General features: G+C 45.2%; 1 long non-coding RNA gene across 1 annotated transcript in view; it reads left to right on the plus strand.

The window, feature by feature from the left end:
• The window catches only part of LOC138670091 (uncharacterized), a 92,638-nt gene extending 81,248 nt beyond the window's left edge, over positions 1-11,390 (plus strand). The window contains exons 3-4 of the long non-coding RNA XR_011319298.1: positions 10,585-10,741; positions 10,869-11,390. This is a non-coding gene — a long non-coding RNA (uncharacterized lncRNA). The remainder of the gene's footprint in view (positions 1-10,584; positions 10,742-10,868) is intronic.
• The last annotated feature ends 10,401 nt before the right edge of the window (positions 11,391-21,791 follow it).

Genomic DNA, 21,791 nt, shown 5'->3' on the forward strand with positions numbered 1-21,791 from the left:
CCACCGTATCATAACAGTACAAGTGGCCAAAAATGAATTAAATGCATCTCAAAAGAAGGAAAAGAAAGTTCTGAACCATTTTTTTTTCTGTGCTCTGGTTTGTCTTTTTTTCCTCTTGATATCTGGGTGGTTCAGGATGTATGCTTTGGCATTGATGTTCAGGGTTTGTTTTCTCGTGTGGATCATGCAGAAAAAACCTTGTTGGCCTTGTGTCAAGGTCAGGAAGCGGCAGAGTTATACTGCCAGAAATTTGGAAAATGGTCTGTGCTCACTAAATGGAATGAAGAGGCTCTGGCTGCTATTTTCAGAAAAGGTCTTTCTGAAACCCTTAAAGATGTTATGGTGGGCTTTCCTACGCCTGCCGGTTTGAGCGAATCTATGTCTGTAGCCATTCAGATTGATTGGCGTCTGCGCGAGTGCAAAGCTGTGCACCATATGGCAGTATCCTCTGAGCAAAGTCCTGAACCTATGCAATGTGATAGGATTTTGACTAGAATAGAACGGCAGGAATTCAGACGTCAGAATAGGCTGTGTTTTTACTGTGGTGATTCGGCTCATGTTATCTCTGATTGCCCTAAGCGTACTAAGAGAGTCGCTAGGTCTGTTACCATTAGTACTATACAGCCTAAATTTCTCTTATCTGTGACCCTGATTTGCTCATTGTCGTCCTTTTCTGTCATGGCATTTGTGGATTCAGGCGCTGCCCTGAACTTAATGGACTTAGAATTCGCCAGGCGCTGTGGTTTTTCCTTGCAGCCTTTGCAGAGCCCTATTCCTTTGAGGGGTATTGATGCTACACCCTTGGCCAAGGATAAACCTCAGTACTGGACACAGATGACTATGTACATGGCTCCTGCACATCAGGAAGATTGCCATTTTCTGGTGTTGCATAACCTGCATGATGTTGTTGTACTGGGATTTCCAGTTACAGGAACATATTCCGGTGCTGGATTGGAAACCTATGTCGGTGACTAGTTGGGGTTGTCGAGGAGTACATAGTGACGTTCCTTTGATGTCAATTTCCTCTCGCCCCTCTTCTGAGGTCCCTGAGTTTTTGTCGGATTTCCAGGATGTATTTGATGAGCCCAAGTCCAGTTCCCTTCCTCCGCACAGGGACTGTGATTGTGCTATTAACTTGATTCCTGGTTGCAAGTTCCCTAAGGGCCGACTTTTCAATCTGTCTGTGCCAGAGCATGCCGCCATGCGGAGTTATGTTAAGGAGTCTTTGGAAAAGGGGCATATTCGGCCCTCTTCGTCACCATTGGGAGCGGGTTTCTATTTGGTTGCTAAGAAGGATGGCTCCTTGAGACCCTGTATTGATTATCGTCTTCTTAATAAGATCATGGTCAAATTCCAATACCCCTTGCCTTTGCTTACTGATTTGTTTGCTCAGATTAAGGGAGCTAGTTGGTTTACTAAGATTGACCTCCGAGGGGCATATAATCTTGTTCGTATTAAACAGGGTGACGAATGGAAAACTGCATTTAATACGCCCGAAGGCCATTTTGAATACCTTGTGATGCCATTTGGGCTCTCTAATGCTCCATCTGTGTTCCAGTCTTTCATGCATGATATTTTCCGCAATTATCTTGATAAATTCATGGTCGTATATTTGGATGATATTTTGATTTTTTCCGATGATTGGGAGTCTCATGTGAAGCAGGTCAGGATGGTGTTCCAGATCCTTCGTGATAATGCGTTATTTGTGAAGGGGTCTAAGTGCCTATTCGGAGTTCAGAAGGTCTCTTTTTTGGGTTTTATTTTTTCTCCCTCGTCTATAGAAATGGATCCTGTTAAGGTCCAAGCTATTCATGACTGGATCCAACCCACATCTGTGAAGGGTCTTCAAAAATTTTTGGGCTTTGCTAATTTCTATCGCCATTTCATTGCCAACTTTTCCAGTGTGGTTAACCCCTTCCCGACCCATGACGCCACGTAGGCGTCATGAAATTCGGTGCCAATCCGACCCATGACGCCTATGTGGCGTCATGAAAAGATCGCGTCCCTGCAGATCGGGTGAAAGGGTTAACTCCCATTTCACCCGATCTGCAGGGACAGGGGGAGTGGTACTTTAGCCCAGGGGGGGTGGCTTCACCCCCCCGTGGCTACGATCGCTCTGATTGGCTGTTGAAAGTGAAACTGCCAATCAGAGCGATTTGTAATATTTCACCTATTATAACTGGTGAAATATTACAATCCAGCCATGGCCGATGCTGCAATATCATCGGCCATGGCTGGAAACACTAATCTGCCCCCACCCCACCCCACCGATCGCCCCCCCAGCCCTCCGATCTGTCCGGTACACTGCTCCGGCTCCCCTCCGTCCTGTGCTCCGCTCCCCCCGTGCTCGTGTCCGCTCCCCCCGTGCTCCAATCACGCCCGTGCTCCAATCACCCCCCCTGCACTCCGATCCACCCCCCCCGTGCTCCGATCCACCCCCCGTGCTCCGTTCCACCCCCCGTGCTCCGTTCCACCCCCCCGTGTTCCGTTCCACCCCCCCGCGCTCCGATCCACCCCCCCATGCTCCGATCCCCCCCCCCCCGTGTTCCCCCCCACCCCATCATACTTACCGATCCTGCCGGGGTCCGTCCGTCTTCTCCCTGGGCGCCGCCATCTTCCAAAATGGCGGGCGCATGCGCAGTGCACCCGCCGAATCTGCCGGCCGGCAGATTCGTTCCAAAGTGCATTTTGATCACTGAGATAGATTATATCTCAGTGATCAAAATAAAAAAATAATAAATGACCTCCCCCCTTTGTCACCCCCATAGGTAGGGACAAAAAAAAAAAAAGAATTTTTTTTTTCCACTAATGTTAGAATAGGGTTATGGTTAGGGGTAGGGTTAGGGGTAGGGTTAGGGTTAGGGCTAGGGTTAGGGCTAGGGTTAGGGGTAGGGTTAGGGGTAGGGCTAGGGTTAGGGCTAGGGTTAGGGGTAGGGTTAGGGGTAGGGTTAGGGCTAGGGTTAGGGGTAGGGGTAGGGGTAGGGTTAGGGTTAGGGTTTCAGTATGTGCATACGTATTCTGGTCCTCTGTGGATTTTTCCGCTGCGGATTTGATAAATCCGCAGTGCTAAACCGCTGCGGATTTATGGCGGATTTACCGCGTTGTTTCTGCGCATTTCACTGCGGTTTTACAACTGCGATTTTCTTTTGGAGCAGTTGTAAAACCGCTGCGGAATCCGCACAAAGAAGTGACATGCTGCGGAATGTAAACCGCTGCGTTTCCGTGCAGTTTTTCCGCAGCATGTGTACAGCGATTTTTGTTTCCCATAGGTTTACATTGAACTGTAAACTCATGGGAAACTGCTGCGGATCCGCAGCGTTTTCCGCAGCGTGTGCACATACCTTTAGAATTAGGCTATGTGCACACGGTGCGGATTTGGCTGCGGATCTGCAGCGGATTGGCCGCTGCGGATTCGCAGCAGAGTTCCATCAGGTTTACAGTACCATGTAAACCTATGGAAAACCAAATTCGCTGTGCCCATGGTGCGGAAAATACCGCGCGGAATTGCTGTGTTGTATTTTCCGCAGCATGTCAATTGTTTGTGCGGATTCCGCAGCGTTTTACACCTGTTCCTCAATAGGAATCCGCAGGTGAAATCCGCACAAAAAACACTGGAAATCCGCAGAAAATCCGCAGGTAAGACGCAGTGCCTTTTACCCGCGGATTTTTCAAAAATGATGCTGAATACGAATCCGCAACGTGGGCACATAGCCTTAGGGTTAGGGTTGGAATTAGGGTTGTGGTTAGGGTTAGGGGTGTATTGGGGTTAGTGTTGTGGTTACGGGTGTGTTGGGGTTAGGGTTGTGATTAGGGTTATGGCTACAGTTGGGATTAGAGTTAGGGGTGTGTTGGGGTTAGTGTTGGAGGTAGAATTGAGGGGTTTCCACTGTTTAGGCACATCAGGGGTCTCCAAACGCACCATGGCGCCACCATTGATTCCAGCCAATCTCGTATTCAAAAAGTCAAATGGGGCTCCCTCAATTCCGAGCCCCGACGTGTGCCCAAACAGTGGTTTACCCCCACATATGGGGTACCAGCATACTCAGGATAAACTGTGCAACAATTACTGGGGTCCAATTTCTCCTGTTACCCTTGTGAAAATTAAAAAATGCTTGCTAAAACATCATTTTTGAGGAAAGAAAAATGATTTTTTATTTTCACGGCTCTGCGTTGTAAACGTCTGTGAAGCACTTGGGGGTTCAAAGTGCTCACCACATATCTAGATAAGTTCCTTGGGGGGTCTAGTTTCTAAAATGGGGTCACTTGGGGGGGTTTCTACTGTTTAGGAACACCAGGGGCTCTGCAAATGCAACGTGACGCCCGCAGACCATTCCATCAAATTCTGCATTTCAATAGTCACTACTTCCCTTCTGAGCCCCGACGTGTGCCCAAACAGTGGTTTACCCCCACACATGGGGTATCAGCGTACTCAGGAGAAACTGGACAACAACTATTGGGGTCCAATTTCTCCTGTAACCCTTGAGAAAATAAAAAATTCTGGGCTAAATAATTATTTTTGAGGAAAGAAAACGTATTTATTATTTTCACGGTTCTGCATTATAAACTTCTATGAAGCACTTGGTGGTTCAAAGTGCTCACCACACATCTAGATAAGTTCCTTTCGGGGTCTAGTTTCCAAAATGGGGTCACTTGTGGGGGGTTTCTACTGTTTAGCCACATCAGTGGCTCTGCAAACGCAACGTGATGCCCGCAGAGCATTCCATCAAAGTCTGCATTTCAAAACGTCACTACTTCAATTCCGAGCCCCGGCATGTGCCCAAACAGTAGTTTACTCCCACATATGGGGTATCACCGTACTCAGGAGAAACTGGACAACAAATATTGGGGTCAAATTTCTCCTGTTACCCTTGGGAAAATTAAAAAATTCTGGGCTAAATAATTATTTTTGAGGAAAGAAAATGTATTTATTATTTTCACGGCTCTGCATTATAAACTTCTGTGAAGCACTTGGGGGTTCAAAGTGCTCACCACACATCTAGATAAGTTCCTTCGGGGTCTAGTTTCCAAAATGGGGTCACTTGTGGGGGGGTTCTACTGTTAAGCCACATCAGAGTATCTGTAAACGCAACGTGACGCCCACAGAGCATTCCATCAAAGTCTGCATTTCAAAACGTCACTACTTCACTTCCGAGCCCCGGCATGTGCCCAAACAGTGGTTTACCCCCACATATGGGGTATCAGCATACTCAGGAGAAACTGGACAACAACGTTTGGGGTCAAATTTCTCCTGTTACCCTTGGGAAAATAAAAAATTGCAGGCTAAAAGATCATTTTTGAGAAAATAATTTATTTTTTTTATTTTCATGGCTCTGCGTTATAAACTTCTGTGAAGCACTTGGGGGTTCAAAGACCTCACCACTCATCTAGATTAGTTCCTTTGGGGGTCTAGTTTCCAAAATGGGGTCATTTCTGGGGGATCTCCAATGTTTAGGCACACAGGGGCTCTCCAAACGTGACATGGTGTCCGCTAATGATTGGAGCTAATTTTCCATTTAAAAAGCCAAATGGCGTGCCTTCCCTTCCGAGCCCTGCCGTGCGCCCAAACAGTGGTTTGCCCCCACATATGGGGTATCAGCGTACTCAGGACAAACTGGACAACAACATTTGGGGTCCAATTTCTCCTATTACCCTTGGCAAAATAGGAAATTCCAGGCTAAAAAATCATTTTTGAGGAAAGAAAAATTATTTTTTATTTTCATGGCTCTGCGTTATAAACGTCTGTGAAGCACCTGGGGGTTTAAAGTGCTCAATATGCATCTAGATAAGTTCCTTGGGGGGTCTAGTTTCCAAAATGGGGTCACTTGTGGGGGAGCTCCAATTTTTAGGCACACGGGGGCTCTCCAAACGTGACATGGTGTCCGCTAAAGAGTGGAGCCAATTTTTCATTCAAAAAGTCAAATGGCACTCCTTCCCTTCCAAGCCCTGCTGTGCGCCCAAACAGTGGTTTACCCCCACATATGAGGTATCGGCGTACTCAGGACAAATTGGACAACAACTTTCGTGGTTCAGTTTCTCCTTTTACCATTGGGAAAATAAAAAAATTGTTGCTAAAAGATAATTTTTGTGACTAAAAAGTTAAATGTTCATTTTTTCCTTCCATGTTGCTTCTGCTGCTGTGAAGCACCTGAAGGGTTCATAAACTTCTTGAATGTGATTTTGAGTACCTTGAGGGGTGCAGTTTTTAGAATGGTGTCACATATGGGTATTTTCAGCCATATAGACCCCTCAAACTGACTTCAAATGTGAGGTGGTCCCTAAAAAAATGGTTTTGTAAATTTCGTTGTAAAAATGAGAAATCGCTGGTCAAATTTTAACCCTTATAACTTCCTAGCAAAAAAAAAATTTGTTTCCAAAATTGTGCTGATGTAAAGTATACATGTGGGAAATGTTATTTATTAACTATTTTGTGTCACATAACTCTCTGGTTTAACAGAATAAAAATTCAAAATGTGAAAATTGCAAAATTTTCAAAATTTTCGCCAAATTTCCGTTTTTATCACAAATAAACACAGAATTTATTGACTTAAATTTACCACTAACATGAAGCCCAATATGTCACGAGAAAACAATCTCAGGACCGCTAGGATCCGTTGAAGCGTTCCTGAGTTATTACCTCATAAAGGGACACTGGTCAGAATTGCAAAAAACGGCAAGGTCTTTAAGGTCAAAATAGGCTGGGTCATGAAGGGGTTAAGCCCCTTACTGATTTGACGAAGAATAGCGCTGATGTGACGAATTGGTCCTCTGAGGCTGTTGAGGCCTTTCAGGAGCTTAAACGCCGATTTACTTCTGCCCCTGTGTTGCGTCAGCCGGATATTTCTCTTCCTTTTCAGGTTGAGGTCGACGCTTCTGAGATTGGGGCAGGGGTCGTTTTGTCTCAGAGGGAGTCTGATGGTTCTTTGATGAAACCGTGTGCTTTTTTTTCCAGAAAGTTTTCGCCTGCGGAACGCAATTATGATGTCGGCAATCGGGAGTTGTTGGCTATGAAGTGGGCGTTTGAGGAGTGGCGACATTGGCTTGAGGGAGCTAAACACCGTGTTGTGGTCCTGACCGATCATAATAATCTGATTTACCTTGAGTCGGCCAAGCAGCTGAATCCTAGACAGGCTCGATGGTCCCTGTTTTTCTCCCGTTTTGATTTTGTGGTCTCGTATCTTCCGGGATCTAAGAATGTTAAGGCTGATGCCCTCTCTAGGAGTTTTTCGCCTGATTCTCCTGGAGTCCTTGAGCCGGTTGGCATTCTTAAGGAGGGGGTGATTCTTTCTGCTATCTCCTCTGATTTGCGGTGGGTGCTTCAGGAATTTAAGGCTGATAGGCCTGTTATGACCTGGTGGTAAGGACAATAATGGACCTGGTGGTTAAGAGCACACGGAATGACCTGATAGTTACTAATAATATAGGACGAGCTCTGAGACGTGGGAACTCTGCTGACCGCAATCCCTAATCCTATCACACACACTAGAAATAGCCGTGGATTGCTCCTAACGCTCCCTATGCAACTCGACACAGCCTAAAAAACTAGCTAGCCCTAAAGATAGAAAAATAAAGCCTACCTTGCCTCAGAGAAATTCCCCAAAGGAAACGGAAGCCCCCCACATATAATGACTGTGAGTAAAGATGAAAATTACAAACACAGAGATGAAATAGATTTAGCAAAGTGAGGCCCGACTTACTGAACAGACCGAGGATAGGAAAGGTAACTTTACGGTCAGCACAAAAAACTACAAAAAGACCACGCAGAGGGCGCCAAAAGACCCTCTGCGTCCCAGAGCCGCTCCCTCTGCGTCCCAGAGCTTCCAGCAAGCAAGACAAAAATCAAAATAGCAAGCTGGACAGAAAAATAGCAAAACAGAGAAAAACAAGCAGGAACTTAGCTTCTGCTGGGAGAACAGGTCACAAGAACGATCCAGGAGAGAACTAGACCAATACTGGAACATTGACAGGTGGCATGGAGCAATAATCTAAGTGGAGTTAAATAGAGCAGCCAGCTAACGAATTAACCTCGTCACCTGTGGAAGGAAACTCAGAAGCAGCAGCTCCACTCACAACCAGCAGAGGAAGCCCATGGACAGAACCAGCCGAAGTACCATTCATGACCACAGGAGGGAGCTTGACAACAGAATTCACAACATAGGCCTGACCGCTGTCCAGTGGGGAAGTGGTTTGTTCCTGATAGATGGACAAGTAAGGTAATTTCTGAGGTTCATTGTTCAGTGTTGGCTGGTCATCCTGGGGATTTTTGGTACCAGAGATTTGGTTGCTAGGTCCTTTTGGTGGCCTTCCTTGTCGCGCGATGTGCGTGCTTTTGTGCAGTCCTGTGGGACTTGCGCCCGGGCAAAGCCTTGCTGTTCCCGCGCTAGTGGGTTCCTTTTGCCTTTGCCGGTCCCTGAGAGGCCCTGGACGCATATTTCCATGGATTTTATTTCGGATCTTCCTGTTTCCCAGAAGATGTCTGTTATCTGGGTTGTTTGTGACCGGTTCTCTAAAATGGTCCATCTGGTACCTTTGCCTAAGTTGCCTTCCTCCTCAGATCTGGTTCCATTATTTTTTCAGCATGTGGTTCGTTTGCATGGCATTGCGGAGAATATTGTGTCTGACAGAGGTTCTCAGTTTGTCTCTAGATTTTGGCGGGCATTTTGTGCTAGGTGGGCATTGATTTGTCTTTTTCTTCGGCGTTTCATCCTCAGACTAATGGCCAAACTGAGCGAACTAATCAGACCTTGGAGACCTATTTGAGATGCTTTGTGTCTGCTGATCAGGATGATTGGGTGTCTTTCTTGCCGTTGGCCAAGTTTGCCCTTAATAATCGGGCTAGTTTGGCTAATTTGATTTCACCTTTGTTTTGTAATTTTGGTTTTCATCCTCGTTTTTCTTCTGGGCAGGTTGAGCCTTCTGATTGTCCTGGTGTTGATTCTGTGGTGGACAGGCTGCAGCAGATTTGGACTCATGTGGTGGACAATTTGACGTTGTCTCAGGAGAGGGCTCAACGTTTTGCTAACCGCCATCGGTGTGTTGGTCCCCGGCTTCGTGTGGGGGATTTGGTTTGGTTGTCTTCTCGTCATGTTCCTATGAAGGTTTCTTCTCCTAAGTTTAAGCCTCGGTTTATTGGTCCTAATAAAATTTCTGAAATTATTAATCCGGTGTCTTTTCGTTTGGCTCTTCCAGCCTCTTTTGCCATTCATAATGTTTTCCATAGATCTTTGTTGCGGAGATATGTGGTGCCCGTTGTTCCCTCGGTTGACCCTCCTGCCCCGGTGTTGGTTGAGGGAGAGTTGGAATATGAGGTTGAGAAGATTTTGGATTCTCGTTTTTCGAGGCGGAGGCTTCAGTATCTTGTTAAGTGGAAGTGTTATGGCCAGAAGGATAATTCTTGGGTTGTTGCCTCCGATGTCCATGCCACCGATTTGGTTCGTGCTTTTCACTTGGCTCGTACTGATCGGCCTGGGGGCTCTGGTGAGGGTTCGGTGACCTCTCCTCAAGAGGGGGGGGTACTGTTGTGAATTCCGCTCTTGGGTTCCCTCCGGTGGTTGTAAGTGGCACTTTTGTGAGTTCTGCTCTTGGGCTCCCTCTTGTGGTTTCTAGTGGTATGGCTGCTCCTTGGAGTTAGCTGTCATCAGCTGCCTCCACTTATCGTCTCTTCTGCTCGGCTATTTAGGCCTGGCTCTTTCTTCAGCCAGTGCCACTTGTAAATGGTTCCTGGTTGGATTCACATCTCTTTGGAGTTCCCTGTTATCCTGACCAGTTCAGCAAAGCTAAGTTTTTGCTTGCTCTTTTCTGTCCATAGATTGTGGACTTATCCATTCTGTGCTTTCTATGTTTGTCCAGCTTATCAGTGTGAATTAATTCTGTCTTGCTGGAAGCTCTGGGAGGCAGATTTGCCCTCCACACCTTTAGTCAGGTGTGGAGATTTTTTGTAAACTCTGCGTGGATTTTTGTAGTGTTTTATACTGACCGCACAGTATTACATCCTGTCCTATCTATTTAGCTAGACTGGCCTCCTGTGCTCATCCTGGTTTCATTCTGTGTATGTCTTTTCCCTCTCCACTCACAGTCATTATTTGTGGGAGGCTAATCTATCCTTTGGGGATTTTCTCTGAGGCAAGATAGCTTTCCTGCTTCTTTCTTTAGGGGTAGTTAGCTCTTAGGATGTGACGAGATGCCTAGGGAGAGTTAGGAGCATTCCACGGCTACTTCTAGTGTTGTGTTGAGCTTAGGGACTGTGGTCAGTACAGTTACCACTTCCTTCAGAGCTCGTTCCATGTTGCTCCTAGACCACCGTATCATAACAGGGACACCTGGGTTCCGCAGCACTCGGACAACGTGATGATCCGGCAGCTATGGAATGAGGTGGCCAAAGCGATGTGGGATGTCTGGGACAATGCCCCGACTCGGTTCCAAAATGCATTTTGTAAGTATTGCAATGCGTGCTGCAGCAGTGACCTTGGCCAGGATCACACACCTGTGTGTGATCAGAGAAACTCCTGAGAGTTTCTCTGATCACACACAGTTGTGGGATCACAGTCAAAAGAGCATTGTCTAATCATTCTTTATATTTTTCAACAGTGCTCAAAGTCAAAACACATTGGCGTTCGATGAAGGATTGCTTCAACAAAGACCTTCGTCAAGAGAGCCGGGTTCCTAGTGGTTGTGGAGCAAGGATCCGCAAATACAAATATCACCGCATACTTGCATTTTTGAGACCAGTCCTTGCCCAGAGAATGTAAGTATTTTTTGTGGTGTAATGGGTTGTGTTGTATTGCCTAATCTGTATTTTCTATTCCACAGGAGTTGGCGCTTTACTATTGAAAATGTTTGGTACAAATATTTTTTGTTGTTTTTTTTCACAGCACATGGAGCAGCACTCTTGACTCTAGTTCTGGAGCGGTCCTTCGTCAAACAGCCACGGACCCATCCCAGCCATCCAGCAGCGCTGCAGCAAGTGGGCCTGCAACACAGACTGGAAACCAGGAAGCTGGTCCACCAGGTGTTCCCTTGTCCCAATCCTCTGTCTCTGCCTCTCTTTTTTGGGCTCTTCCCGGCAGCGGCAGAGGGCCTCGGACAGGTCACTCGAGTTTTTGCACTTGAGCTCGGTCTTTCATGATGGACTCAAGGCGATGGGTAACTGTTGTGAATTCCGCTCTTGGGCTCCCTCCGGTGGTTGTAAGTGGCACTTTTGTGAGTTCTGCTCTTGGGCTCCCTCTTGTGGTTTCTAGTGGTATGGCTGCTCCTTGGAGTTAGCTGTCATCAGCTGCCTCCACTTATCGTCCGCTATTTAAGTCTGGCTCTTTCTTCAGCCTGTGCCACTTGTCAATGTTTCCTGGCTGGATTCACATCTCTGCTTGGATTCTCCTGGTTTCCTGACCAGTTCTGCAAAGATAAGTTCTGGCTTTGCTCATTTCAGTCCACATGTTGTGGACTTATTGTTCTGTGCATTTTATATTTGTCCAGCTTGTCAGTATGGATTTTTTCTGTTAGCTGGAAGCTCTAGGAAGCAGATTTACCCTCCACACCTTTAGTCAGGTGTGGAGATTTTGTAAATTTTTATACTGACCGCACAGTATCCTTTCCTGTCCTATCTATCAAGCTAGACTGGCCTCCTATGCTAAAATCTGATTTCATTTCTGCGTATGTTATTTTCCCCTCCTCTCACCATCAATATTTGTGGGGGGCTATCTTTCCTTTGGGGATTTTCTCTGAGGCAAGATAGGTTTCCTGTTTCCATCTTTAGGGGAAGTTAGATCTTAGGCTGTGCCGAGGGGTCTAGGGAGCGTCAGGTACCCCCCACGGCTATTTTTAGTTGCGCTGCTAGGTTCAGGGTTTGCAGTCAGTACAGATACCACCTCCTTCAGAGCTTGTCTCATGTTGTTCCTAAACTACCAGATCATAACAGTACAAGTGGCCAAAAATGAATTAAATGTATCTCAAAAGAAGGAAAAGAAAGTTCTGAACCTTTTTTTTTTTCTGTACTTTGGTTTGTCTTTTTTTTTTCCTCTTGATATCTGGGTGGTTCAGGATATATGTTTTGGCATGGATGTTCAGGGTTTGTTTTCTCGTGTGGATCAACTTGCTGCAAGAGTACAGAGTATCCAGGACTATGTTGTCCAGACTCCGGCTTTAGAGCCCAGAATTCCTACTCCTGATTTGTTTTTTGGGGACAGATCCAAGTTTTTGAACTTTAAAAATAACTGCAAATTGTTTTTTGCTTTGAAACCCCGTTCTTCTGGTGATCCCATTCAGCAGGTGAAAATCATCATATCCTTGCTGCATGGTGACCCTCAAGACTGGGCTTTTTCTCTTGAAACAGGGGATCCGGCATTATTGAATGTAGATGCATTTTTTCAAGCGCTCGGATTATTGTATGACGAACCTAATTCTGTGGATCATGCAGAAAAAACTCTGTTGGCCTTATGTCAAGGTCAGGAAGCGGCAGAGTTATACTGCCAGACATTTAGAAAATGGTCTGTGCTCACTAAATGGAATGAAGAGGCTCTGGCTGCTATTTTCAGAAAAGGTCTTTCTGAAACCCTTAAAGATGTTATGGTGGGCTTTCCTACGCTTGCCGGTTTGAGCGAATCTATGTCTCTAGCCATTCAGATTGATCGGCGTCTGTGCGAGCGCAAAGCTGTGCACCATATGGCAGTATCCTCTGAGCATAGTCCTGAACCTATGCAATGTGATAGGATTTTGACTAGAATAGAACGGCAGGAATTCGGATGTCAGAATGGGCTGTGTTTTTACTGTGGTGATTCGGCTCATGTTATCTCTGATTGCCCTAAGCGTACTAAGAGAGTTTCTAGGTCTGTTACCATTAGTACTATACAGCCTAAATTTCTCTTATCTGTGACCCTGATTTGCTCATTGTCGTCCTTTTCTGTCATGGCATTTGAGGATTCAGGCGCTGCCCTGAACTTAATGGACTTAGAATTCGCCAGGCGCTGTGGTTTTTCCTTGCAGCCTTTGCAGAGCCCTATTCCTTTGAGGGGCATTGATGCTACACCCTTGGCCAAGGATAAACCTCAGTACTGGACACAGATGACTATGTACATGTCTCCTGCACATCAGGAAGATTGCCGTTTTATGGTGTTGCATAACCTGCATGATGTTGTTGTGCTGGGATTTCCATGGTTACAGGAACATAATCCGGTGCTAGATTGGAAAACTATGTCGGTGACTAGTTGGGGTTGTCGAGGAGTACATAGTGATGTTCCTTTGATGTCAAATTCCTCTTGCCCCTCTTCTGAGGTCCCTGAGTTTTTGTCGGATTTCCAGGATGTATTTGATGAGCCCAAGTCCAGTTCCCTTCCTCCACATAGGGACTGTGATTGTGCTATTAACTTGATTCCTGGTTGTAAGTTCCCTAAGGGCCGACTTTTCAATCTGTCTGTGCCAGAGCATGCCGCCATGTGGAGCTATGTTAAGGAATCTTTGGAGAAAGGGCATGTTCTGCCCATCCTATTGTGCAGAAAGTTAATTATCTTGTAATTCAAGTTGTGGCCACTGGAGGTCATCAGTTGCCTACTTTTCATGTTGTTTACCAACCTTTCACTCAGAACAGCAATGTCTTCTGGGTAAGTTCCGCCCTCATTCTTTTTGTGAAGACAAGCTTCAGTAGCCATTTTTTCCTCAGTTCTGAAGAGAGGTACACGTGCTCCTGTCTCGCTTACTTTCTTACCCCTGTCCTAACGGATCTCGGTACGTTTATAAAGGTTTAATGCATCTTATGTTTGTGTTAGTATTTAAGCCTTATGCAGCTCCTATAGTCAGATATAGTTAGGCAGATGTGCTTTGCAGCTTGCAGTTAGGTTAATGTGTACTCTGCATTTAGATAGATGCATCTGTGTATAGTATAGGGCAGTGCTGCAGAATTACTGTGTAATGAACTCTGTATAATTTCTGCTGTAATGTCCCAGTTATTTATGTGATTGCACCCTGTATGTGCATATGCTGAAATGCTGTTATTCTTTACAGTTTTTCACCAGTCATCCACTATGATCAGTCATCCACTATGATCAGCCATCCACTATGATCAGTCATCCACTATGATTATTCACTGAACATCCACCTTGTACATCAACATCATTCACTATTCGATCATCTACTATGAATACTGTCCACCATTGTTGTTCAACGTTATAGTTTTGGTTATCATCACCCTAATAAATAAGACTTAAGCATCAACACAGTCTGTTTACTGGGATGTGGATGAAGGTTTAGCCGTATGTTGGAATCCACACAGCATCCTACGTGGAGGAAGACAGAACAGGGCATATTCGGCCCTCTTCCTCACCATTGGGAACGGGTTTCTTTTTTGTTGCTAAGAAGGATGGCTCCTTGAGACCCTGTATTGATTATCGTCTTCTTAATAAGATCACGGTCAAATTCCAATACCCCTTGCCTTTGCTTACTGATTTATTTGCTCAGATTAAGGGGGCTAGTTGGTTTACTAAGATTGACCTCCGAGGGGCATATAATCTTGTTCGTATTAAACAGGGTGACGAATGGAAAACTGCATTTAATACGCCCGAAGGCCATTTTGAATACCTTGTGATGCCATTTGGGCTCTCTAATGCTCCATGTGTGTTCCAGTCTTTCATGCATGATATTTTCCGCAATTATCTTGATAAATTCATGGTCGTATATTTGGATGATATTTTGATTTTTTCCAATGATTGGGAGTCTCATGTGAAGCAGGTCAGGATGGTGTTCCAGATCCTTCGTGATAATGCTTTATTTGTGAAGGGGTCTAAGTGCCTATGCAGAGTTCAGAAGGTCTCTTTTTTGGGTTTTATTTTTTCTCCCTCGTCTATAGAAATGGATCCTGTTAAGGTCCAAGCTATTCATGACTGGATCCAACCCACATCTGTGAAGGGACTTCAAAAATTTTTGGGCTTTGCTAATTTCTATCGCCGTTTCATTGCCAACTTTTCCAGTGTGGTTAAGCCCCTTACTGATTTGACGAAGAAAGGTGCTGATGTGACGAATTGGTCCTCTGAGGCTGTTGAGGCCTTTCAGGAGCTTAAACGCCGATTTACTTCTGCCCCTGTGTTGCGTCAACCGGATGTTTCTCTTCCTTTTCAGGTTGAGGTCGACGCTTCTGAGATTGGGGCAGGGGCCGTTTTGTCTCAGAGGGAGTCTGATGATTCTTTGATGAAACCGTGTGCTTTTTTTCCAGAAAGTTTTCACCTGCGGAACGCAATTATGATGTCGGCAATCGGGAGTTGTTGGCTATGAAGTGGGCGTTTGAGGAGTGGCGACATTGGCTTGAGGGAGCTAAACACCGTGTTGTGGTCCTGACCGATCATAAGAATCTGATTTACCTCGAGTCAGCCAAGCGGCTGAATCCTAGACAGGCTCGATGGTCCCTGTTTTTCTCCCATTTTGATTTTGTGGTCTCGTATCTTCCGGGATCTAAGAATGTTAAGGCTGATGCCCTCTCTAGGAGTTTTTCGCCTGATTCTCCTGGAGTCCTGGAGCCGGTTGGCATTCTTAAGCAGGGGGTGATTCTTTCTGCTATCTCCCCTGATTTGCGGCGGGTGCTTTAGGAATTTCAGGCTGATAGGCCTGACCGCTGTCCAGTGTGGAAGCTGTTTGTTCCTGATAGATGGACAAGTAAGGTAATTTCTGAGGTTCATTGTTCAGTGTTGGCTGGTCATCCTGGGATTTTTGGTACCAGAGATTTGGTTGCTAGGTCCTTTTGGTGGCCTTCCTTGTCTCGCGATGTGCGTGCTTTTGTGCAGTCCTGTGGGACTTGCGCCCGGGCAAAGCCTTGCTGTTCCCGCGCTAGTGGGTTGCTTTTGCCTTTGCCGGTCCCTGAGAGGCCCTGGATGCATATTTCCATGGATTTTATTTTGGATCTTCCTGTTTCCCAGAAGATGTCTGTTATCTGGGTTGTTTGTGACCGGTTCTCTAAAATGGTCCATCTGGTACCTTTGCCTAAGTTGCCTTCTTCGGCGTTTCATCCTCAGACTAATGGCCAAACTGAGCGAACTAATCAGACCTTGGAGACCTATTTGAGATGCTTTGTGTCTGCTAATCAGGATGATTGGGTATCTTTCTTGCCGTTGGCCGAGTTTGCCCTTAATAATCGGGCTAGTTCGGCTACTTTGGTTTCACCTTTCTTTTGTAATTTTGGTTTTCATCCTCGTTTTTCTTCTGGGCAGGTTGAGCCTTCTGATTGTCCTGGTGTGGATTCTGTGGTGGACAGGCTGCAGCAGATTTGGACTCATGTGGTGGACAATTTGACGTTGTCTCAGGAAAGGGCTCAACGTTTTACTAACCGCCGTCGGCGTGTTGGTCCCCGGCTTCGTGTGGGGGATTTGGTTTGGTTGTCTTCTCGTCATGTTCCTATGAAGGTTTCTTCTCCTAAGTTTAAGCCTCGGTTTATTGGTCCTTATAAAATTTCTGAAATTATTAATCCGGTGTCTTTTCTTTTGGCTCTTCCTGCCTCTTTTGCCATTCATGATGTTTTTCATAGATCTTTGTTGCGGAAATATGAGGTTGAGAAGATTTTGGATTCTCGTTTTAAGAGGCGGAGGCTTCAGTATCTTGTCAAGTGGAAGGGTTATGGCCAGGAGGATAATTCTTGGGTTGTTGCCTCCGATGTCCATGCTACCGATTTGGTTCGTGCTTTTCACTTGGCTCGTCCTGATCGGCCTGGGGGCTCTGGTGAGGGTTCGGTGACCCCTCCTCAAGGGGGGGTACTGTTGTGAATTCCGCTCTTGGGCTCCCTCCGGTGGTTGTAAGTGGCACTTTTGTGAGTTCTGCTTGGGTTCCCTCTTGTGGTTTCTAGTGGTATGGCTGCTCCTTGGAGTTAGCTGTCATCAGCTGCCTCCACTTATCGTCCGCTATTTAAGTCTGGCTCTTTCTTCAGCCTGTGCCACTTGTCAATGTTTTCTGGCTGGATTCACATCTCTGCTTGGATTCTCCTGGTTTCCTGACCAGTTCTGCAAAGATAAGTTCTGGCTTTGCTCATTTCAGTCCACATGTTGTGGACTTATTGTTCTGTGCATTCTATATTTGTCCAGTTCTAAATTGAGCATCATTATCCAAATAATAAATTGTAACTAGAGGTACGCCATTAAAATAGAACACCACCAATAAACAAAGAAGGTATATATAATCTCTTAAAATAACCAATGGCAGCCTGGCGTGCTGTGGATCTGGTTGACTGGGACAAGGTTCTCAGAAATAAGAATACAGATAACAAATGGGAAATGTTTAAGGACATCCTAAATAGGCACTGTAAGCGGTTTATACCTTGTGGGAATAAAAGGACAAGAAATAGCAAAACCCAGTGTGGCTAAACAAAGAAGTAAGAGGGGCAATTAACAGTAAAAAAAAAGCATTTTAACTACTAAAGCAGGGTGGCACCTTTGAAGCTCTAAAAACTATAGGGAGAAAAATACTTTATCTGAAAAACTAATTAAATTAGAACTCCCACCATTCGCTCATTTTAAGATGCAAACCACGCCACACTGTGTGAGGGCTGGAGAACTCACACTCCCATTAATAAACAGCTGCTTCACCCATATAGCGCCACGTCAGGCCAATAAGAATCCATCCAGCAGCACATGCACAGACGACGTTCCACCCGGACAGGATCCACAGCACGCCAGGCTGCCATTGGTTATTTTAAGAGATTATATACACCTTCTTTGTTTATTGGTGGTGTTCTATTTTAATGGCGTACCTCTAGTTACAATTTATTATTTGGATAATGATGCTCTTATATGTTGGTAGTAATCTACCCATTTAAATGTAGGCAGCCCAAAAGACAAATCACATTACAATAGCTTCCCAGCAAAAGAAGATCGCCTAGTTCTTGGCTTCTGAGCATGAATGAATTGGCCAAATTATGTTCTAAGTATCTTTGTTTTTTTCCTATTTTCTATAGCAGTAATGCAATTCAAATTTCATATATTTCATGTTTACATGTTTTAGCATTACAGATTGCAAACTTATTTGTTAGTTATGTATGGAGATGGGTACTCTTAAGGCCCCTTCACATTTAGCGACGCTGCAGCGATACCGACAACGATCCGGATCGCTGCAGCGTCGCTGTTTGGTCGCTGGAGAGCTGTCACACAGACCGCTCTCCAGCGACCAACGATGCCGGTAACCAGGGTAAACATCGGGTAACTAAGCGCAGGGCCGCGCTTAGTAACCCGATGTTTACCCTGGTTACCATGCTAAAAGTAAAAAAAAACAAACACTAGATACTTACCTACAGCCGTCTGTCCTCCAGCGCTGCGCTCTGCTTCTCTGCTCTCCTCCTGTACTGTCTGGGAGCCGGAAAGCAGAGCGGTGACGTCACCGCTCTGCTTTCCGGCTCACAGACAGTACAGGAGGAGAGCAGAGCGCAGCGCTGGAGGACAGACAGCGGTAGGTAAGTATGTAGTGTTTGTTTTTTTTTACTTTTAGCATGGTAACCAGGGTAAACATCGGGTTACTAAGCGCGGCCCTGCGCTTAGTTACCCGATGTTTACCCTGGTTACCAGTGAAGACATCGCTGGATCGGTGTCACACACGCCGATCCAGCGATGTCAGCAGGGAGTCCAGCGACGAAATAAAGTTCTGGACTTTCTTCAGCGACCAACGATCTCCCAGCAGGGGCCTGATCGTTGGTCGCTGTCACACAGAACGATTTCATTAACGATATCGTTGCTACGTCACAAATAGCAACGATATCGTTAACAATATCGTTATGTGTGAAGGTACCTTTACTGTACACCTATTCAGACCAGTATTCTGTTTGAAAGTGACGGTCATTCTTTTGATATTTGTTGACATCCAATCTATTGGCACATTCTAATAAGCATCTCGCCAAGACAGACTGGGGAATTTTATTATGATTTTATAACCAACCCATCGTGCAGAGCCCATCAGATAGGAGTGGTCCCATCTGTTTAACAAACAAGGTAACGCAGTCACACAACTAGGTAAAGTGTCTGCTATTAGTGATGAGCGAGTGTGCTTGTTACTCAGATTTCTTAGAGCATGCTCAGGTGGTCTCCGAGTATTTTGGCGTGCTCGGAGATTTAGTTTATGTCGACACAGCTGCATAAATTCCGGCTGCTAGACAGCTTGAATACATGTGGGGGTTGCTTAACAAACAGGCAATCCCCACATGTATTCAAGCTGTCTAGCAGCCGCAAATTATGCAGCTATGTTTACATAAACTAAATCTCCTTGCATGCCGAAATACTTGGAGACCACCCGAGCATGTTTGGAGAAACCCGAGTAACGAGCATACTCGCTCATCATTACCTGCCATATAAATATAGAGGTTCAAAATTATTAGCATGTTACTGTGATGCACAGTGGGGAAAAAAGTATTTAGTCAGCCACAATTGTGCAAGTTCTCCTACTTAAAAAGATGAGAGAGGCTTGTAATTGACATCATAGGTAGTAAAACAGAAAAAATAGAAGTGCACTCACCGGTCCAGAAAATGAAAATCCTTTATTCAGAACATATGCAGGTGACTAGAGGGGAACGTGGAACGGAAGGACGACGGCCGTTTCGCGCAACTGCGCTTCTACGGGTCCTGATCAGGACCTGTTTTGCGCGGTTGCGCAAAACGGCCGTCGTCCTTCCGTTCCACGTTCCCCTCTAGTCACCTGCATATGTTCTGAATAAAGGATTTTCATTTTTTGGAACGGTGAGTGCACTTCTATTTTTTCTGTTTTACTTGGATTATCATGAACTTTGATCGTGCACCCGAGTGTCCTTTTTAGGCTTATATGGCGTAGCAGCGTTAATAAATAAATGTGGCGGCATTGGGCTGATATTAGTAGCAGTGCCGTGTATCTTTTTCTACATGAAGACATCATAGGTAGACTCTCACAAACCTGTAACTTCTTATTTAAGAGGTTCCTCTGTCCTCCACTCTTTACCTGTAGTAATGGCACCTGTTTGAACTTGTTATCAGTATAAAATACACCTGTCCACAACCTCAAACAGTCACACTCCAAACTCCACTATGGTGAAGACCAAAGAACAGTCGAAGGACACCAGAAAAAAATTGTAGCTCTGCACCAGGCTGGGAAGACTGAATCTTCAGTAAGCAAGCAGCTTGGTGTGATAAAATCAACTGTGGGAGCAATAATAAGAAAATGAAAGACATACAAGACCACTGATAATCTCCCTCGATCTGGGGCTCAATGCAAGATCTCACCCCACGGGGTCAAAATATTTACAAGAACGGTGAGCAAAAATCCCAGAACCACAAGGGGGGACCAAGTGACTGACCTGCAATGACCTGGGACCACCGTAACAAAGGCTACCATCAGTAGCACCCTACGCCACCAGGAACTCAGATCCTGCAGTGCCAGACGTGTCCCCCTGCTTAAGCCAGTACATGTCCAGGCCCGTCTGAAGATTGGTAGAGAGGATTTGGATTATCCAGAAGAGTATTGGGAGAATGTCATATGGTCTGATGAAACCAAAGCAGAACTGTTTGGTTGAAGCAAAACTCGTCATGTTTGGAGGAGACAGAATGCTGAGCTGCATCCAAAGAACACCATGCCTACTGTGAAGCATGGAGGTAGCAACATTATGCTTTGGGGCTGTTTCTCTGCAAAGGGACCAGGATGACTGATCCGTGTACATGAAAGAATGAATGGGGCTATGTATCATGAGATTTTGAGGGCAAACCTCCTTCCATCAGCAAGGGCATTGAAGATGAAACATGGATGGGTCTTTCAGCATGATAATGATCCCAAGCACACTGCCAGGGCAACGAAGGAGGGGCTTCGTAAGAAGCATATGAAGGTGCTGGAGTGGCCTAGCCAGTCTCCAAATCTCAACCCCATAGAAAAACTTTGGAGGGAGTTAAAAGTCCATGTTGCCCAGCAACAGGCCCAAAACATCACTGCTCTAGAGAAGATCTGCATGGAGGAAAGGGCCAGCATACCACCAAGAGTGTGTGCCAACCTTGTGAAAACTTACAGAAAACGTTTGACCTCTATCATTGCCAACAAAGGGTATATAACAAAATATTGAGATAAACTTTTGTTAATGACCAAATACTTATTTTCCACCATAATTTGCAAAATAAATCTTGCCAAATCAGACAAGGTGATTTTCTGGATTTGTTTTCTCATTTTGACTCTCATAGTTGTGGTCTACCTATGATGTCAATTACAGGCCTCTCTCATCTTTTTAAGTGGGAGAAGTTGCACAATTGGTGGCTGACTAAATACTTTTGTCCACACTGTATATAGCTGTGCCAGGGTGGGCAAGTGGTCAATAAAGTAAATACAGAGGGCAAAGTCCTGCTACTTCAGTCCGACTCTTTGCTTGGATACTTCACATGAAAGAACTGAGACCTGTTGGGTTTTTTCACAACTAGGAAAGATGCTACAGTTCTGAAATATACAAATTATATTTTTGCAGTTCACTTTCTTTCTAATAATAATTGGCTGCTTTATTCTAATTTTAGTCTAAAAGGAAAAGAAAAGAGCTGCATTCAAAATGGGTTAATCACACAGAAACTGCAAGAGGTAGGGTTGTCTATAACAGCTGCCTGACAGCAATTTCAGTCACCCATTATCAGTTGCTAGGCGGCGAATCATATGAAATACAAAAATCTCATCATCATTGTTAAGATTATGACCTGGACCACAGAAGAACGTCTGCAAGACGTGCAGCGGAAGAATGTTGCATTTCAATGTCTGCTGCACAATGCTAAATGTCACTATTTCTTGCTGTTCAAGCATAGCTTAACTTTCCTAATGGACTGAAAATCATCCCTATTTATTAGCAAACACAA

The sequence above is a fragment of the Ranitomeya imitator genome, chromosome 3, assembly GCF_032444005.1.
Source record: "Ranitomeya imitator isolate aRanImi1 chromosome 3, aRanImi1.pri, whole genome shotgun sequence".
NCBI classification, from domain to species: domain Eukaryota; kingdom Metazoa; phylum Chordata; class Amphibia; order Anura; family Dendrobatidae; genus Ranitomeya; species Ranitomeya imitator.